The sequence below is a fragment of the Lemur catta genome, chromosome 1, assembly GCF_020740605.2.
Source record: "Lemur catta isolate mLemCat1 chromosome 1, mLemCat1.pri, whole genome shotgun sequence".
NCBI classification, from domain to species: Eukaryota; Metazoa; Chordata; class Mammalia; order Primates; family Lemuridae; genus Lemur; species Lemur catta.
This window is the reverse complement of record NC_059128.1, coordinates 176,840,226-176,860,547: the sequence shown is the minus strand read 5'-3', so window position 1 is coordinate 176,860,547 and position 20,322 is coordinate 176,840,226. Positions and strand designations below refer to the sequence as shown.

The following is a 20,322-nucleotide window of genomic DNA, read 5'->3' as shown; positions in this document are numbered from 1 at the left end:
TGAGCATGGTATGGATTTCCACTTATTTACGTGTTCTGCAATTTCCTTCCTTAGCGTTTCATAGTTCTCTTTATAGAAGTCCTTTACCTCTTTAGTTAAATATATTTCTAGATATTTTATTTTCTTTGTTGCTATTTTGAAAGGTATTGAGTCCTTAATTTGGTTCTCCGATTGAATGGTATTGGCATATATGAATACCTCTGATTTGTGTGTACTGACTTTGTAACCTGAGACATTACTGAATTCGTTAATTAATTCCAGGAGTCTCTTGGTTGAGTCCTTGGGGTTTTCCAGATACAACATCATATCATCAGCGAAGAGTGAGAGTTTGATCTCTTCTGTCCCTATTTGGACACCTTTGATTCTGCTCTCTTGTCTGATAGCTCTCGCAAGGACTTCCAATACAATGTTGAAAAGTAATGGGGACAGTGGGCAGCCTTGTCTGGTTCCAGTTCTGAGTGGGAATGCTTTCAATTTTTCCCCATTCAGTATGATGTTGGCTGTGGGTTTGTCATATATGGCTTGTATTATTTTTAGGTAGGTCCCATTTTTGCCTATGTTGTTAAGTGTTTTTATCATAAAAGGGTGTTGAATTTTGTCAAATGCTTTTTCTGCATCTATTGAGAGGATCATATGGTCTTTATTTTTGCTTCTATTTATGTGGTTAATTTAATGAACCCTAACAGGAACTCTCATTCCTACTCAAGGTCATGGAAGCTAAACAACCTTCTTCTGAATAACAATTTTGTAAAGGAAGAAATTAAGTCAGAAATCAAAACATTCTTTGAATTAAATGACAAAGGTGACACAACTTATCAAAATCTATGGGATGCAGCTAAAGCAGTCCTGAGAGGAAAATTCATTTCCATAAATGCCTATTTCAAAAAGACAGACAACTTACAAATAGACAACTTAATGAATAGACTCAAAGAGCTGGAGAAAGAAGAACAGACTGACCCCAAACCCAGCAGAAGGCGAGAAATTGTTAAGATCAAATCAGAATTAAATGAAAAAGACAACAAAAATACTATAAGGGAAATTAATAAAACAAAAAGTTGGTTCTTTGAAAAGATAAATAAAATAGACACACCACTGGCTAGACTAACCAAGAGCAGAAAAGAAAAATCTTTAATAACTTCCATCAGGAACATAAAAGTAGAAATCACAACCGAAGCCAAAGAGATCCATGACATTATCCATGAATATTACAAAAATCTTTATGCACACAAATTGGAAAATGAGGAGGAAATGGACAAATTTTTAGAAATACACAGACTTCCCAAGCTCAATCAGGAAGAAATAGAATTCCTGAATAGACCAATATCAAGAACTGAAATTGAAACAGCAATAAAAAACCTTCCCAAAAAGAAAAGCCCTGGTCCAGATGGGTTCACACCTGAATTTTACCATACATACAAAGATGAACTGGTGCCCATCCTACATAAACTATTCTTCAATATTGAGAAGGATGGAATTCTCCCCAACACATTCTACCAAGCCAATATAACATTGATACCAAAACCAGGAAAGGATGCAACAAAAAAAGAAAACTACAGACCAATTTCTCTCATGAACGTAGATGCAAAAATTCTCAATAAAATCCTAGCAAATCGTATCCAAGTGCTGATTAAAAAAATAATTCATCACGACCAAGTAGGCTTAATCCCAGAGATGCAGGGGTGGTTCAACATACGAAAATCTATAAATGTAATTAACCATGGCTTGTTGAATGGCTTCTAAGACCTGCTGCTGCAAAGGGCCCCATTCAAATATGGTGGTTTTTCTGCTCACTCTGACTAAGGGGGGCAAAAGAACACCTAGGTGAGGTACATGTCTCTAGTACCCATAGTGGCTTACCAGCTGTTTGGCTTCTTTTTTTATTAGTGGGTCTGCCGTGTCTCTTTATCAAATAACACACCAACCAGGATGCATAAGACTTCCCTGGCCTTTATCCATATCTGTCCTTTAGATAGTGAGTCTTCCTTTCTGTGAAGGCCTGCATGGCATGCGTCCTGCATGGCTTCCAGGGCCAACATTTTGTGCCTGACGGGGATCTCAGAGACTTTTTTGGCTTCATGCCCAAGTGGCCTTGCAATTCAGCCTTTGATGGTCTATTGTTAGTTTCCATGCCCTGTGTGACATTTTTGATCAGCCAAACTGGGCTGTTACATTTGGATGGGGCAGATTGTGACATTTTTATCTGTAGCAAGTTCTTAATTAACAAAATAATGTCCTATTCTCCACTTAATATGCAGTACTAATTTTGTTGAGTGACCCATTGAAGAGTTTAGTTGGCAAGCAGGAATTCATATGCTCCAATGTTATGGCTCAAATTCTTAACTGTGAGGGGGCATACTCACCCAAGTGGCAGTAATATTCTGTCCCACAAGCACTCAAAATGTCAATGCCTATAACACAGTGGGGACAACCACACTCACTTGGACTCAAAATAGCCCAAAGGTCCCCACCCACAAGCAGATAATAACCACTAGGAAGTAAGCACCAGGAGTCACTGCATTTGTTTCAAAACTGCTTGATGTCACCAGTTTAATTTTCACCCTTTTATCTTGATAGGAGTATACGGCCATTGGCATCACATGGGGATCCAGAGACTCTGGCCTCATTCCTAATCTGGCAATTTATTCCAAGACATTTGGTTCTGCCATGTCCCTTTATCAAACAACACACCAACCAGGCTGCATAAGACTTCCCTGGCCTTTATCCATATCTGTCCTTTAGATAGTGAGTCCTCCTTTCTGTGAAGGCCTGCATGGCATGCGTCCATTCCCTTTTAGATACCTAGGAGACCATCTGAGTACCTCTTTGCTGTTCCCTCTCAGGTGTCTCAGGGTCCATCTGAGTAACTACTTCCTAAGCTCCCCAGCCCCAGGAATGCGCCATCACTTTAAGTCCACAAGAACCAGGGGATCATGCGTCATACTCCCCTGTCTCCATGTTCCCTTCCTTCTGCCTCAGTTCATGCAGCCAGCTTTTTTATATCTGTGTGTGTGGTGACATATGTCTCAGACGACATCTGCCACATCCCCCCCAAACATCCAACTATATGTCCAGCCCCTGCACCCCCAGGATGAGATCTCTACCCTGGGCCAGGAACAGGTGGGAGAGGAACGTCACCTCTCACTTTACCAATAAGCCATGGTTCTGTCAGACTGGACCTTGTCTAATCACTGTGCCAATTTTGTGAAGCAGGTTCACTTAACACTTATTATAATAACATGTCTGAGTCTGGTGAGACAGAATGCACATTCACACAAGTAATGTGCAGTGGTTTATGACTTATAGACAGACAGCAAGGGACAACAGAAGCCTAAGAGTCATTGTGAGCTAGTCACCCAAGGCTCAGGAAAGCTGCCCTGGGTAGATGAAGCATGTCTGCATGTGCCCCTCCCTCCTTGCACCTCAGTTGAGGGACATGGAGAGCAGCCTGCTCTGGGTTTTATACTCTGGGGCAGAAGAATGTGCTGGGATAAATTGTTGAAGGAAATCCTGTTTTTAGGGGGAGACTGGAACAAGAGCCTAATTATTCTGGCTAGCTCTTCCTTACCTCAAAATGTTGCATTGTCAGAACATTCTATAGTTATTCTTGAGAACTACAAGTGAGAAGTGATTTGGTCCAAGGCCAACATGAGAACTGCCCTATTTTGTGGGGGAGAGGTGTGGCAGAGGCTTATCTTTTTCAATGACATCTTCTTTTCCAATATATCATCTATGTCATACTGGAGACACCTATGTGATATTATGTAAGTGTGATATTCTGATATTCTGTAATTAAATACACATTAACCCATAAGAAAATGAGGGATGCTTATAATGGGGATATGAAAAATTTATTACACGGCAGGCACTGTGCTTTATATACATTCAACAGTTACAGCGGTTCTAAGAGGTAGTCTGTTCCTATTTTAAGATGAGTAAACAGAGACATATTAAACATATTGTTCAGTGCTTCATGGTGTATAAGTAAGAGTATGAAATAAATCCCAGGTTTTTCACATTTCAAAGCCATAGGTACTTGCAAAACATGACATGGTGCTGAAAAACACTGAAATACTAAATTAAAATTATTCATATTTTGTTTCTAAAAGATGACTCTGCTTGTTATAGACTATTTTTAAACCAAATAATTTGATCTAGTTTATTATTTTTCCTACAAAATTAGATTCTCACATTTAAAACTGTTGCAGCCATCAGAAATCAGCAATGATATCATTGAACAAGTTGAGTTTAATGCTCATTTCGAGGAGGAACTATGCCCACCATGAAGAATCACAGGACATCCAAGTAAGAGAGTATCACATAAGGATAATTATTAGGATATGGGTTTACATTGGGTAATTTTAGAAAGGGCTTAAGAAGCAGGACTTTATTATTCATTTGGGTGCTGTTAGATAGTGTAGGGATTCCATGATTGGGCTTCTTTATAAATCTTATTAAAAAGACAGGAAGAATGAATCCAGGCTAAACCTGTAGTTGGTATTATAGTAGGCAGGACAGCAAGATGTAGGATATTTCTGAAGTTTGAACAATGTTGATGTTTTGTCTATATTTAGACACAATTACAAAATGAGCCATTTTTCTTCTTGATCCATCATGGTCAGAGTAGCCCTGTCTGATGTTAGTATTATTTAGTTAGTATTATAATTGTTTATGTTGAACAGGAAAACACCACAACTTAGTTGACAGTGACAGGTTAGCTTCCAGATTTCAAGAACTGCTTTTCTCTCCTAATCTTGTTCCATCATTGAAATCACACCTTGTAGCTCCAACTCCTGCATCCTCACCCCACTCACGAGTATAGATCCACCCTCACTGCCCCTCTCTATTCCTTTTAACCTGATTTTTTAATAGTACTTATAATTTTATAACATATTATAGATTTATTATACATTTGTATATTATTCAATTTTTAAGTAAATTGGACTATAGACTATTTTTACTATACAACGGCAAGGCAATGAAATAATGATTTCATCCTTAAGAATAAGGTCATCTAAATCTTAAAGTGTAAATATGGTCTATATGAATTAGTTATAAATTATACGTAATTATATGAAATATAAAAGCATGATTTATAACTTCAAAAAATGCTGTGACAGTATTTGCTATCTTGGCAGTTGATTTTCGCTGAATTAATGATAAATTTTTTCATAAGAGAAGTTAATGCCATGTTCAAGAATAATCTAAAAGATTACAATAAAAAGAGATGAAGTCAACTTGGGGGCAGGGGAGGATATAATGAATTGAAGATAAGTATAAGGATTTCAAATCTAAGAATTTTTTAAAAGAAGTATTGACTAATATATGCCTTATAATTACTAGTAACAATTTAGGGTAGAATCTTTAGGATGAAAATTAGACCAATTATTTGAAAATAATATTATAGATAGATTGTGATATTATCATACATAAGAATAATATCTTTTAAAATTCACTCAGGATTTCATACATATTTTCTACTCTTTTGGGGTATTGAATGTTGCTTTTAATGAAATTAGAATATAGCCTAATTCTTTCCCTTATGTAAACTACCTGCTTTTCTTACAAACATTTAAACAATTCTTTCTTTATCTTTGAGTTTTAATGTTTTCTTTGATTAGAATTCAGGGATTTCTTTGCTTTGTTTGGTGACGTTGTATCTCCTAGCACCTAGAGCGATCACTGGCAATAGCTGGCAATGGACAAATATTTGTTGAATGACTAAATTAATAAATTAAGGAATAAATTTAAACACTATAAATTTTAATGATACTCCTGTTCTAGCTGCCATAGAAAAGTTATGCCTTTTAGCATCTCATGCTTAGAGCTTTCTTCATTTGATGAAAATTTTCTATTATATCTTTTATGTCATCTGTTAACTATTATTTATGTGATAATTTTATTTCTTTATCAATTATTTTACCTTTCCAATATTCCTTTTGATTTGTTGCTTATTGAATTGTTTTACTATTTCAGTTTATTGCATTACTGTTCCTATTAATTTATTTTAAAATATAAAACACTTGCAGTATTCTTTTTTAATTTCCAAATTATATATTCCTTTGGAATTATCATCCCTTTGATAACATATACTTTATTTTCTTTCTTTTTTTTGGCTTTACATTTGCATAATTGTCTTGTACACACTTTTTGTTTTTCTTATAGTTAACATGACATGCAAGATTGGATTATTTTTTCTATTTGCTTTCTTCGTGTGTGGGGATCACCTGCATTCTGCCATTTGATTTTGCTGGGTCTTCTCTATAGGTAGATTATATTTTCCCATCATGTTAATCTTGAGATTGAGCATGTGACTTGATTTGTCCAATGGCATATGAGCAAGTGTGACATTTGCCACCTTAGGGCAGATATTTTAAATGACTTCTGTGCTTTGTGCCCTACCCCCTAAGTCCCCACTTTAGGTAGTGGTTGCTTTAGCCTGAATCTCATAATAAGAAGACACAAGGTACAAAGATGTGCCCAGTGGAATCCAGCCTAAAAGCCTCCCATAAAATGAGCAATAAAAAAAAATTATTGTAAGTAACTGAGAGGTGGAGATTGTTTGTTTCTCTAATAAAAGCTAATATAGAAGGACGGGAGCCAAACTTCTAATCTATTCTGATATTGGACCTGTGTCTTAGTCCACTTGTGTCACTATCACAAAATACCATAGACTGGGTAATTTATGAAAAACCAGGAATTTGTTTTCTCACTGTTCTAAATATGGGGGAAGCTCAAGATCAAGGTTCTTGCAGGCTTAGTTTTCTGATGATGATCCAATTTCTGCCTCCAAAATGGTGCCTTGAAAACTGTATATCCTCATATAGCAGAAGAGCAGAAGAGAGAGAAAACTCACTCCAGAAAGACATTTTTATAGCAGTATTAATTCATTCATGAGGGTAGATCCCTCATGATTTAAATACCTCCCAAAGGGCCCAACCACTCAACCCTGTTGCATTGGTGATTAAATTTCCAACACTAGTTTTGAGGGGACACATTAAAACTGTAGCAATATGTGAAGTGCTTCTTCCCACACACCTTATTTTATACCTACAGTGTGAGAAGTAGGAGCTTCCTCCTATTTTATTTTCTGTAGCCTGACAACCTCCTCCTTAGCCTTGTAGGAGTTACTGGTTGTTGCTGCTGCTTCTGTTAAATGTCCTGTACCAGGACTCACTAAACTTACTTTGAGGACTGCATCTTCCCTTCCCTTCTAATATCCTGGAGCAGCAGATCCTTGCTCCAATTCAGCATGCATGTCCAAGCTTTGCTAAGATGAAAGAGCCAGACCAGGCTATGTATTTATCAGTTCCACCCTTCTCTTCTGGGAATCAGCAGGGAAAAGGAGAACTTGATAAATAATGCATGAATTATGAGGTTAATTGGTTCCATGGGCAAGACAGTATAATGGTACAGAGGAGGTTTCAAATGGGATTTGTCTAGTGACTTTTCCCTGGGATTTCTACTCATTCAGAGGATCTTACACATTTTTCCTTTTGTCTTTATGTTTGCTAAGTCCATCATTAGTGCTGGAAGTGAGAACTCTGATACTATGATTATTTTGTCTTCCTTTTTGCCTTTCTGCACAATTAAGGTAAATAACATATTGAACATTAATGTTTTGTGTCTACTTACTTCATTGAAAATTGAATTGACAGGTCAGTATAGGAATTCCACTCTCGCATTTCCACTCTCCCCAGCTCCTCTCACTCCCCCACTTTCTGCTCTCACTTACCACATTTTTTCCTTGGTGCTGTCTACTCCGTCCTCCATGAGCTTCTCTCTAAATTTAGTGATTATTAGTAACATTCAATATTTTTGCTGTTTACATTCTTTCATTTATGTCCGTTGTTGGGGTGGGTTGGAATGAAAATTAGAAGCCACAGGAATTTGTTCTGTGAAGCTTGGATTTTTTAAGGGGTGGCACTTGGGGATCTGGAGGGCCACATGTGGCCTCGAGGACACAAGTTCCCCACCCCTCAGCTACACCATTCTAGAGTCTTTTTTACTTCTCTTAGCTATCTCTTTTCCTTGTTTGAATGAAGTGAACATATTTTTGGCTTGCTTATTTTGGTGTTTTACAATACAATTTATCAAATATCGAGAATAACATATTAATAATATAGTTTCTTTCTACCATCTTTATGTTTTTGTTTTGTTTTAACATTAATATAATCAAAACAATAAATACATGTGATGAATGAATTTTGAATTTAACTATATCTGTTTAAAAGCCAAGATATTTAAGGTTCCATAACTTCTAAACTTTAGATGATTATATACCATAGATATTTCATTTTTCTATTTGTTTTTTTTTTGTTGTTGTTGCCCGGGCTAGAGTGAGTGCCGTGGCGTCAGCTTAGCTCACAGCAACCTCAAACTCCTCGGCTTTAAGCGATCCTACTGCCTCAGCCTCCCCAGTAGCTGGGACTACAGGCATGTGCCACCATGCCTGGCTAATTTTTTCTATATATATATTTTTAGTTGGCCAGATAATTTCTTTCTATTTTTTAGCAGAGATGGGGTCTCGCTCTTGCTCAGGCTGGTCTCGAACTCCTGACCTCGAGCGATCCACCTGCCTCGGCCTCCCAGAGTGCTAGGATGACAGGCGTGAGCCACCGTGCCTGGCTATTTATTTTTCTATTTGGAACCTTATTTTGTTTTGAAGTAGGAAATAAAAATGGAAATTGTCATTATAATGCAGAGAATCTGAAAATCAGTATCAAATATGTAAATTTAACTATTTAAATTAGATAAATTTTCCTTCCTTTTTTCCTCATTACTCTGTATTTTTCCCTCATTTCGCAATTTCTCCCCCTTTTCCTTTCTTATTTCCCATTTATCAATATTTATTGAGCACCTATTATATCCACCAGGATTAGAGATACAAAAATGGAAAAGATATGTATGCAAGAAATTATAACTGGTCATGAAAGCCAACTATTCACAATGAATAGGAAAATATAAAAGAATACATATACCTTTTATTAATTTATTCATTTGTGGATATATTTGTTTATTAATAAGTTTATTGAAAATTCAAAATATTCCATAAACTGTACTATACTCTGAAGATTATTACTTCTATATATGATATAATTTTTGAGTCGAATCTTATTAAAAGTCCTTCTTAGTACATGAATTAGTACAGCTTTAATGAGATAGCAAGGCAAATGGATATCCCATTAAATTCAGATTGTTACAGAAATGTTCATGTGTTTTGCCAATAAATTGAATTGATATATCTGGTGAGAATAATTATTTTACTTCATTGTTTTTAGATATTGTGATCTTTGAATTCCTTAGCTGAGAGTTGAAATCGTATTGAATTATGTCAGAATTTAAGCAATATTAAAGTAAATACAAGTGGGAATTTTAGCAGATAAATCTCTCCTTAGGATAATGGCATGATAACTTAAACCTTAGGTTTTAAGAAAATAACTGAAATATGAATAGGATATGGCTATTTTCAAAAGCACCCCTCTTTCGTGTGCTTTGAATATGGAGTTTCAGTTTGCTTTAATTTGCCAAGTTAGAATTGTGATTTGAATTTTTAAGTGTTATGACTGAGATTTCTTTTTTATTATAAAATTGAATTTGACAGCACTTAAATGTGTTTATAATTAAAATACATTTAATGGGCACATTAATTATGCAGCAATAAGCACTCAGAATTCTCCATCAAAATGTAAATGTAATTATGATCATTATTTGGCAAAGTTAGATAATAGTTACTAAAATGAATAGCCAAAATGTTAATTAAAGTATGAAAAATTGGAATATAGATTGAAAATAAATCTACTTTGCTTCATTTAAATTGCACTTAACATAAATTTCTTTGGTCTTTTGTACTTCACTTTAACAGAAATCTTGAATTAATTTGATTATTATTAAAAAAGTGTCCAGTTTTTTTCCAGTTTAAACTGACGTTAATAAAATGAAATGGATTAGGAAAGGATTGGAATTAGGACTGGGACTAATTCGTTCAATTTCTATTTTGGGTTTTTATTTTAATTTTTGGCTTAACAGCTAACAATCTAAGCCACTGAATTTCAAAGAAACATTAAGATGCTTTATGGAAACCTTGAAAAATCACTAACAGCAAACTAATGAAGTTTGGTTTTTAGCTTTTTATGCTGTCCCTTATTTCTCTAATTTTCATTGAATAACATGATTACTACCATTCAACATATTTACCAGCATCCTAAAAACAGACACAACTTCAATAAGGTTATTGAATCAAGTCCAGAATACTTATTTTGTGCTAAACAATTTACATACATTTAATTGTTATAATACAATAATCTTTACAGCATGATAGAATAATGTTTAAAATTAAATTTATCAAACAATCTTCTCAATTTGGTAAATATTCTTACTATCACATTTAATGCAAGGACATTGAGGCACAGAAAGGTTAAATCATTTGCTCAGGTGTATGGGATAAATAGCAGATTTTTGACTTAAAACAAAGAGTTTTCTGATAGCCAACCATCTTCATCTGTTTATTAGCTATTGTTATGTATCATTTTGCAGTAAAGCATTGAAAATGATGTTTTCCTTTTTTTTTTTTTTTTTGAGACAGAGTCTTGCTATGTTGCCCGGGGTAGAGTGAGTGCCGTGGCATCAGCCTAGCTCACAGCAACCTCAAACTCCTTTGCTTAAGCGATCCTCCTGCCTCAGCCTCCCTAGTAGCTGGGACTACAGGCATGCACCACCATGCCCGGCTAATTTTTTCTATATATATTTTAGTTGGCCAGATAATTTCTTTCTATTTTTAGTAGAGACGGGGGTCTCACTCTTGCTCAGGCTGGTCTCGAACTCCTGACCTTGAGCGATCCACCTGCCTCGGCCTCCCAGAGTGCTAGAATTACAGGCATGAGCCACCGCGCCCGGCCCGTTTTCCTTTTTAATATGACCCAGACAGTTTTATAATTTGATGCTCACAGAACTTAGTTAAGTGTTCTGAATGGCTAGGTGAATTGGTTAGTTCTTTCAAAGACCTAAGAGGAGAACAATTCTAATTACTTCAGAAGTGCGCGGCTTCCCTGATTATGTACATCCTAATTTCCTACAGTGCAGATCCAATGAGTGGTCTTTAGGCCTTTATCAATGCATATTGTTTTCAAAACAATTCAGAGAGAATTATAATGATAATGATAACTTAGTGAGTTTATATGGGAGAGCATGCCATTATCTGTTTTGCCATGCCCATTTAGAAATGGAAATGTAATAAAGGGAAGGAAAAATAGGTATTTCACATAATCCAAATTATTTAGCCCAGTCTATTTCTTTCTGCAAAGAAAATCAGGTTTATAAACAAGCTCTCTTTGAGGCTGATAACAGCGTACTGTTTAGATTAAATGAGTGAAAAATCAGCTCTGCACCACTGCCTATGCAGAGTCTAGTCACTAACTTCAGTGCAGTTTTCATTCTGTGTCTTCAGTACAGACAAACCAGATAAATGAAGATATATCCTTTGGATATAGCTTTGGTACATCCTTTATTTTATCCTATCTCTAGAGGTGGTGATTATATTTTAGCTAAAGTAAACAAGATTCTCACATGTACAAGATGTCCACAGTTTTCCTATTTGAAGTGACACCACAAGTTGTTCTGCTTATTATTCCTGCATCACTGGTGCAGCACACATCTGTTTTAATGATGTCTGGTTGCCTCAGTGATTGTTAATGTAATGTTGGAATGTGTCCCCAGAGGTTACAGGTACCAGTTTCTGAGCCTCTTGCATCCAGACTGAATTATATGATGATTGATATTGTAATTTTTTTATCCTTTACTAAAATATGTGCACATTTGTAATAATAGGAAGTTATAGATATGATCCTAATAAGAATATTTTCCAAGTCAGCATGCTGCAGCTTTTGCGGAGACGGCCTTTTTGTTTTACAATTCAATGTCTTTCACTGACATGGAGCTTTCTCAAAAGACTTGCAAGCCAGGAAAATAAAAATGTCAGCAGCTTATGCGTTCAGATTTTACTCCTGGCTGAATTTCAATGTAAATATATTAGATATGCATTATGTAAATATATTTAAATACACGTGACACATATTTACATTTAAATGTAAATTGAGATAATTTACATGTTAGATTCTGAATGTCAGTTATTAAAATACACTGATTTCTTGACCCAAAGCTACCAATCAGTATGATATATGCATATGCTTTTTAATTTACTGAATACACAAAAGGTGAAAGTGTTGACCCAGGTGCATACAATAATCTGCAGGATGGTTCTCTCCTTAAAGGACGGCAACTGGAGTTTGTGAAAGTGGGAGGGAGATACAGATATATATATACACACACACACACATATATCTATATCTATATATATGTAAATATAAAACTTATATTTTAGATATTTATATAATTAAAACAAAAAAGGAGAAAAACAAAGAGCAGAGGGGAAAATAGATATGCACTAAATATTGGATCAACTAGCTTCAAGTTTCCAAGGAAATCCATACCATGATGACTTTTAACAACTGGTGTTTTAGAGGATTAGTCAAGCAGTGAGTTCTTCTAGGTAAACAGGTAAATAGGGAATTCATAATATATGTGTACAGCCCAGCTTTTAACAACAAATCGTAAGATTCTGTTATGTAAGAGTTAATGATCTCTTACAAGTGCTCACTGTTACAATCTTTGTTTACACTTCCAACATCCATCCTACATATTATTAAGGCAATTTCTTTTCTGTTTTCCCTGTCTTTAGGTATGACTTTCCATTATCTATTCCACTTACTATCTACATTTTTTCAAATTAATTTTTCTATATTCAAATCTGATCATATTATTTTTAGGTTTGCTCTGGTGGGAACCCAACAAGTATGTATAGGACTGAATGCAGTTAATGGAAAACTTAGATAGTGATCCTAAGGCTTGTGAAACAACAGACGCAGGAGTCTGGAGAGTCTGGAAGTTGTAAATCTAACTCTGACCACAGACAGTTGCAGTGACACAGGGGTCCCAGAAACTGGTTGTTTGGAAAAGAATTTATTACAGTGGCTGTTCTAGCCAAGTTGCTCACTTCCCCAGGAAAAAACCCTCTGTAAAACCCAAGACTCTCCCCTTCCTGGTGTGACACTTTTTTTGGCCTTCACCCATCTGCACCCAGATGCTCAAATAAACAGCATTTTGCCACACCTGAGGCTTCATGTGTCTCCCTCTCAGTTCTGCACCCAACAATTATGTCCTTATTTAAAAGACTTCAATAATTCCCTAATGGCTTCAGCTTAAAATCCAAACATCTTTAAATGTTTTTTTTTTTTTCCTTAATCATACTCTTTTGTACATTTCACACCTCAGTTCCTGCCATGCCCTGACTCAGACCCTATAATTTTGCCATTACAAATTACCTGACACTAACACTCATCAAATTTTCCTGGCTTTAAAAAAATTTCTTCCTGGAATATCTTTTTCATGTTTTTTATAGGAGTACTTCCTACTTCCACTTCTGAGGCTCAGGTCAAGGATGATCTGCCCTGGAAACTCTTTATCCCCATTCCCCCCAGGCACATACGCACTGCTGGGTTCCTCACCCCTATGTTTCCTACAGACATGAAATGTCACAAGAGGATAAAGTTGTAAGACATTCGAGAAAGTTTTTGAACACTGAATTTTATCTGAGGCACGTGTTCCCAGAGAGTAACGGTGGTAGAGATATCTCCCTACCCTTTTCTGTTTGCAAAAGACCACCCTACCCTCACATATTCAAATAAGATTCATCTCCATCCTTCCTCTTGACTCATTTATTTTTTTAGAAAATCCAGGCTTTCTCCATCTTTTTTAAGACATTCCTCATTGAATATTCTCTCTTTTGCAATAATCTGAATACAATCATCTCCTTAGCTGTCTTGGACAATTTGTCTTTCAAAATGGGCAACTTGGGGCTCTTTCAGTGAGTTCATCAGAGCACTTACCATATTTTTACAGTAAATTATTTACTGTAAGCAAATTACCATTAATTTGTTTGTCATCCCAATTGGACAAAGAGTTTCTTGAGAATCAGGGAAGTGTCTTGTTTATATATTATCCCCTTCTGTACTCAGTGCAGTTCCTGGCACATAGTAGGTGACCCAAATAAACCTTTGATGATTACTGAGAGCTTGCCATATGTTTTCACTCTTTTCTTTTACTAGAGGCAGGAAAAAATTTCCACGCTGCTTTTTCTCCTCATCAGTGTCATTTTAGAAATTGAATTAGGCTCAGCTTACCCATCTGTACTTTCTCCTGAAATGATCACAAAAAAATCTCACTTACTCTATGTACTAGAAATGATAATTACAACTACTTACTAAAATTGCTGTGGTCTATAGCTAATCATTATACAAGAAATAACCCTTAGACATATCATTCATTAAAAGTCAGAGTCACATTATATTGGGATATGAATAAAAGAAGGGCTAATTATAGGGGAATAAGACATCAAAGAGAATGAATGTGCAATGTGTTTGAGAAAGAGTGAAATAGGGATCTTCCCAGAAGTCTAATTTCTGGACAATTATATAAAGCATTGGGATATCAAACTTCAGGAAAGAGAGATAATATAGACGCAAATGTTAACTCCTTAAATGTAGGAAACAATTTAGGATTGGGAAAAAAACGGCGATGTATGAGAGATCATCATTGTTTTGCATATCCATGAAGAAAGTCAAGGGAAGTTAAAACTGAGGAAAGTGGTTGTCTGACACAATAGAATATTCAAGCAGAGCTTGATGAGCACACTTTTCACTGTGACAGTTTGTATATAACTCTGCGGTGTCAAGATCTGTAATAACTTGTCTAATTTATTAGACAGACTGAGGTATTAATTGTGTAATGGCAGGTTTCTGTCCAGGAGACTCACCCATCAGTGAGTGAAACTAGCATACCATATAGAATTTCAGCATGGATTCTTTGGTCTCACATCATCACTGTGCATGCACCTGCTCTGTAACAAACAATACTGTGAACTTGAGTATCTATGCCTCGGTGCTGGTGTCTGTTATTGAAATACCATCTTTGATAGAGTGTCATGTATTTTTTCTTGTACTGACATATTACTTGAGAGTATTTGCAGATTTTAAGATAGAAAGGCTAAGAAGGTTTTAATTTTTAAATGCAAAATTATCATATTGTGAAATGCACATATCTCAAACTCATGTAGGTCTATGAGTTTTGACAAATACATAACCATGTAACCCAAAACCTCATGAATCATCTGAGAAGCAGATGTCAGAGGGATTACATATGCAAGAGATTTATTGGGGAAATGCCTGTGAAGGATAAAAGGAAAGATGTTAGGAATAGGCAGGAATAGCCTGACATTGATGACAGGAGAGAAGAGAGGATTGAGTAGATGTTTCAGACCATGACAGAGTTTTGAGAAAGTTTCTGATGGAGAGTTCCTGAGCAAAGATATCTCATTGGAGGATTCTCATGTTGAACAGAAGTGGCAGTGGGGGCTGTCAGTTAATTATGTTACCTGCAGTAGATTCTCTGGGTGGTGTATCTCCGCTCCCAAGATGCAGAATGTTTACATCATCCCAGAAACCCCACCATCATAGGCAGCCATTGTCCTGGTTTCTCTTACTATAGATTAACTTTGCTGGTTACAGAATTTCTTATAAATGGAATGATGCAGTAAGTTTCTCTCTCTCTCTCTCTCTCTCTCTCTCTCTCTCTCTCCCTCTGCTAGCTTATTTTGTTCATCATCATGCTTACAAGATTCACTTACACCTTTGTGTACAATTAATTCATTCCTTTTTATTTCTAAAGTAGTATTATATTATATAAAAATATACTACAGTATATTCATTCTCCTTTTGGTGGATCATTGGGTTGTTTCCAATTTTTCTCTAGTATAAATAAAGCTTCAATAAATATTTCTATGTAAATCTTTTTGTGGATGTGTGTTTTCATTTCTCTTGGCTAGATACCAGGCTAAATTTCTAGATCATAAAGTAGGTAGGTTTAACTTTATAAGGACTCATAAGGCAGTTTACCAAAGAGTTGCAAAATTTCCTCCTCCCAACAGCAATAGGATTTCCTATTGCTTTATATCCTTGCCAATATTTGATATTGTTTAGGTTTATAATTTTAGCCATTCTAGTGGTTTCAATTTTATTTCCAGTCTGACTAATGATATTGAACACCTTTTTATATATTTACTAGCCATTCATATATTATCTTATGTCAGGTGTTCAAGTCTTTCTCCCATTTTCAATTGTCTCACTATCATTGTTGATTTCTAGGGATTCTTTATATGTTTTGCACATAAGTCCTTGGTCAGATATATTTAATTCAAACAATTTCAACTAGTTTATGGCTTGAATTTTCATTACTAACATTGCCTTTGATGAACGCACTAATTATTTTTTAAATTATGATGTTCAATTTATCAAGATTTTTCCTTTATGGTTAGTGCTTTATGTGTCTTTTATGTGAAATATTTAGCCTACTTCAAGTTCAGAAAATATTATCCTGTAAGATTGGGCAACTACACCTTTGGTTCAGCTACCTGTTTTTTTAAATAAAGTTTTATTGGAACACAGCCAGGACATTCACTTTCAGATAGTCTGTGGCTATTTTTGTGCTCCAATGGCATAATTGGGCAGTAATTGCAATAGAGCGAGCATGGACTTGAAGCTTAGAATATTTACTATTTGGCCCATTGAGAAAGTTTTCTAACCGCTATTTGAAAGGCTTTGAAGTTTTATAGTTCTGTCTATGAGCTATCTCAAATTAATTTTTGTATGTAATATGAGTAGGGTTGGTGATCCGTTTTCCCTTATATATTTACCAGTTGTTTTGGCATGACTTAATTTTTCACATCTAATAGATACTCATTATCTGAACCTTTTATTCAGTTTAGTTGATCTGTTTATCGTTATATTAACGTCAAATTCTCTTGATTACTATAGCTTTGCAATCATGTGCTGCTGTGTCTCCAACATTGTTTATCTTTTTCAAGACCCTTTTTGCCCTTCTAGGTCTTCTATATTTCCATATAAATTTAAGAGAATATATATATAAAATTATATAAAAATTTTCATTGTGATTTTGAATGGGATTGTATTGAATCTATTCATCATTTTGGAAAGAATAGACATTTTAACAGTTCCGTCAGGTGGACATGTTACATTTAAATCTTTATTTAGGACTTCTGTATTTCTCTCAGTAATAAAGTTTTGAAATTTTCAGTGTAGAGGCTTTGAATATATTCTTTTAAATGTTTTTCTAAGTATTTAATGATCTTGTAAGTAACATTTTTTTAAAAAAACTTAAGGTCTGCAGATTTGAAAACAAAGCAAGAGTCTATTACAATGAATTCAAAGAAAAAAATAAATACATTTGGTGTAGATTTTGTTATTATAATTCACATTATAATTCTAAGACCGTAAACGAAGTGAATTTACTTTCTTATATTGCCCCCCAGTTTATTGTTGCTTTTATTCATAATAGTTGAGAGTAATATTGGTATATTTATAATAATTATTCAGTACTAAAGATAGAATTTTCCATTTCAAAAATGTGACTTTATATTCATATAAATTGTATCTTTTATTTTCAGCATCTGATTTATGTAGAATATCTACATACACTGCAATTTTTGTATAGAACCATAAAATTTTTAAGCTAACTTTTTAATATAGTCAGTGAAAATGTGAAAGTATTATAAACTACTTGGGACCCACTCCAGCTTTTACTTTGAAAAAAAGTAGGATGAGCAGAACATTAAATAAACTTTACCAATTGAAGGACTGTTTAGAGTTGAGAAAAATTTTCCATGAGGATTTCAAAGAGAAAAATAACTTCCAGGACCAAAAGTTATCCTTATTCAAAGGGCTGGGCTCCTTTTTGGAAGAAGCCAATTGTCTCTTTGTGGCCAAAAATTCTCAGTACAAATGAGCTGTGAATTAACAGTGTTCTTATGCCATGGAATTCTCTACTTCCTTCAAACTGTGCTTGTTTTCAAAACAAAAAGTATCAGATTTCTGTACTTAAACTGTTCTTGGTCTGTCGAAGTCTGGTTTTAATAACCTAGAATTTGTTATAATTATTTTTTTATTTTAAAATAAAACACATTAACTTGTGATCTGCTTTCATTCTCTGTATGTTTGGAATTGTATTTTGTACTCAGAATAGCTATATGTTCTTAGCCAAAGTTTCCTCTTAAAACTAGCTCATTTCTTTAGCTCCCCTTTTTCTATATTTACTAATTGACTCTTTGTCTATTTGTGTATTTTTAGTTTTTTTTTCAAAGGAGGGTTCCAATCTGCTTACACTACATTCATATGTGCAAAGAATATTCAGTTCATTTGCTAAAATTTATGTGACTTTCTTCATGACCTTCTATCTTGCTGGCTAAAGGAGAACAACCAGATTTTACAATTTGCGATTATGGACTTTCTATCTACGTGGATAGTCTTTTTAGTTAAAGGCTTATTCCTCAGAATCATTTTCTGAGGAACCACCCCTACTTCTTTCACAAAGTTGTCAAGTTATATGAAGGTAGAGAACTTGTGCATTTTGGGGAAAGAGACAAACCCCTGGCCCTGTGTTGTTTCGTGGGATGCACATTGGTCAGGATACACTGAGAAATGTTTGCTTCATCTGATTAGTTTTGTTTTCACTAACTATGATACCTTGTATTAAAGGACTTGTTTGCTAGTGTTGCCATAACAAAGTATCACATAACAAAGTATCACAGGTGGCTTAAATCTCCAGTCCCCAACCTTTTTGGCACCATGGACCGGTTTCATGGAAGACAAGTGTTCCACAGACTGGGAGGTTACAGAGGGGGTGGGGGAGGGGTCTAGGGGTGGCAGAGCTCAAAGGATGATGAGATGTAAATACAAATGAAGCTTCCCTGGCTAGCCTGCCACTCACCTTCTGCTCTTCTGCCCAGTTCCTAACAGGCCATAGACTGGTACTGGTCTGCAGCCCAGGGGTTGGGGACCACAGGTTTAAATAGCAGAAATTTATTTTCTCACAGTACTGCAAACCTAGAAGTCTGAGATTAAGGTGTTGGAAGACTGGTTTCTTCCTAGGCCTCTCTCGTTGGCTTGTGGATGGCCATCTTCTCACAGAGTCTTCACCTGGTCTTCTCTTTGTAGGTATTTATGTCTTTATCTCTTTTATAAAGACAATAGTCATATTAGATTAGGGCCCAACATAATTATTTTATTTTAACTTAGTTTTTCTTTAAAAGCCCCATCTCCAAATATACATTCTGAAGTTTTGGAGTTTAGGACCTCAATATGGATTCTGAGGTAATATAACTCAGTGCAAAACAATTGTTACTGCCCAGTTGGGTCCCTTGCCCATTGGCCCTAGATAAAGGCCAATATACTGAGATAGCAGGAGCTACAGTGGAGAAAGAGCTTAATATCACAAGGTGCCAGGTGAGGAGATGGAAGAAATTTCTTAAATCCATATTCTAGAGAAATTAGGGGCTAAGATTTTTTTTTTCTTTCTTTTTTTTTTTTTTATATGGAACACTTCACGAATTTGCCTGAAGGGGCCATGTTAATCTTCTCTGTATCATTCCAATTTTAGTATATGTGCTGCCGAAGCAAGCACGGGGCTAAGATTTTTAAAGGTGGTTTGGCACACAAAGGCCAGGGAATTGGGTCTGCTGATTGGCTGGAGATAAGCTCATAGGGTGGGGAAGCAGAAATTGTCTTTTTGGTAAACAGGAGTTCCTGGGTAGCAGGATGCTGGACTTGTTGGATCAGTTCCCATGCATGGATACTGGTCTAGTTGATGCCAGTCAGTCTCTTCAAATGCAGAGTCTAGAAGATATTTCAACGACCCATCTTAGGTTTCGCAATAGTGATGTTATCTGTAGAAGTGGTTGTGGAAGTCACAAATCTTGCACCTGTCAAGGATTGTGACACTTAAGCAGTAGGTTGTTATAGTAGTAGGGAAGTTAAGGAACAGTGACTCGTTAACTTTTAGCTATACCTATACTTCTTATAGAAATCAGAATTTTATCACTATTCCTGCCTATGGCCTTACTTTATTTTAATATAGGCAGTTTCACAATTACTCATGATATTTCAGGTCTTTGGTCCTTGCCAATGCCTTGAGTCTTCCTGGCTCATTAGATCCTTCTGAATTTCTATCTTTGTCCCTATTATAAGCTGTTTTTACTCACAACATTTTTGAAACCAAATGTATGGGGATTTTTTTTTCCCCACACCAACCAATTCTCTGACACTAGAGAGGTATCCTACAATTCAATTAATTTCTGGAAATAACTACCTGGAGTTAGCATCAGATCCCGTATGTGAAGGCCTCAGTCTCACAAGACTGCCC

The 20,322-nt window shown here is 35.5% G+C and overlaps 1 pseudogene; it reads right to left on the bottom strand.

The window, feature by feature from the left end:
- Positions 1-19,488: 19,488 nt before the first annotated feature.
- LOC123631215 lies at positions 19,489-19,584 on the bottom strand (annotated as a pseudogene).
- Positions 19,585-20,322: the final 738 nt, after the last annotated feature.